General features: G+C 35.4%; 1 protein-coding gene across 1 annotated transcript in view; it reads right to left on the bottom strand.

The window, feature by feature from the left end:
* LOC107734352 (RIMS-binding protein 3A-like) overlaps positions 1-625 on the bottom strand; it is a 39,902-nt gene that overhangs the window by 967 nt on the left and 38,310 nt on the right. The gene's annotated exons all lie outside the window — the stretch shown is intronic.

Here is a 625-nt window from a genome sequence, read left to right as displayed (position 1 = left end):
GTTTAGTGTTTGTGTGAATGACACTGTGCACCTTCTATATATAAGTATTGCCCTCCTCAGCTCGTAGAAATGCTGTTTGTGATGAGCTTTGGTTCATCATGTGACTTTCTCATCACCAGCAGTTTTTGGTGGTTATCAGTGCATTACAATGGTTCAAAACAGATATTAACACTTCAATATGTTGGTTTATTAACATTACATCAGTTAATGAAATACGGTATTTTATTGTGAATTTAAGTTAAGTCTGTAAAACCTAAAATGTTGCTACCATATTTTTTACGGTGAAGTTCTGGCAACCACAGCTGACGGTATTTTACCGTAAATGTCACAGATTTTTTTTTTTACAGTGAGGTGTTTTCACATATACAGGATTTTTCGGTTTCAAACAGCTCTGGAAATTTGCCGGCTAAAACAGTGTAATGTGTCGGTAATGAACCATTACATATGTGACCCTGGACCACAAAACCAGTCATAAGGGTCAATTTTTCGAAATTGAGATTTATCTACCATCTGAAAGCTGATAAATGATAAATAAGCTCTCCATTGATGTATGGTTTGTAATGATAGGACAATATCTGGCCGACATACAACTATTTGAAATCTGGAATCTGAGGGTGCAAAAAAA

Source organism: Sinocyclocheilus rhinocerous, unplaced genomic scaffold (assembly GCF_001515625.1).
Source record: "Sinocyclocheilus rhinocerous isolate Xijiao unplaced genomic scaffold, SAMN03320098_v1.1 scaffold370, whole genome shotgun sequence".
Classification (NCBI taxonomy): Eukaryota; Metazoa; Chordata; class Actinopteri; order Cypriniformes; family Cyprinidae; genus Sinocyclocheilus; species Sinocyclocheilus rhinocerous.
Note: the sequence above shows the minus strand (reverse complement) of the source record. Positions and strands in the feature narration are given on the sequence as shown.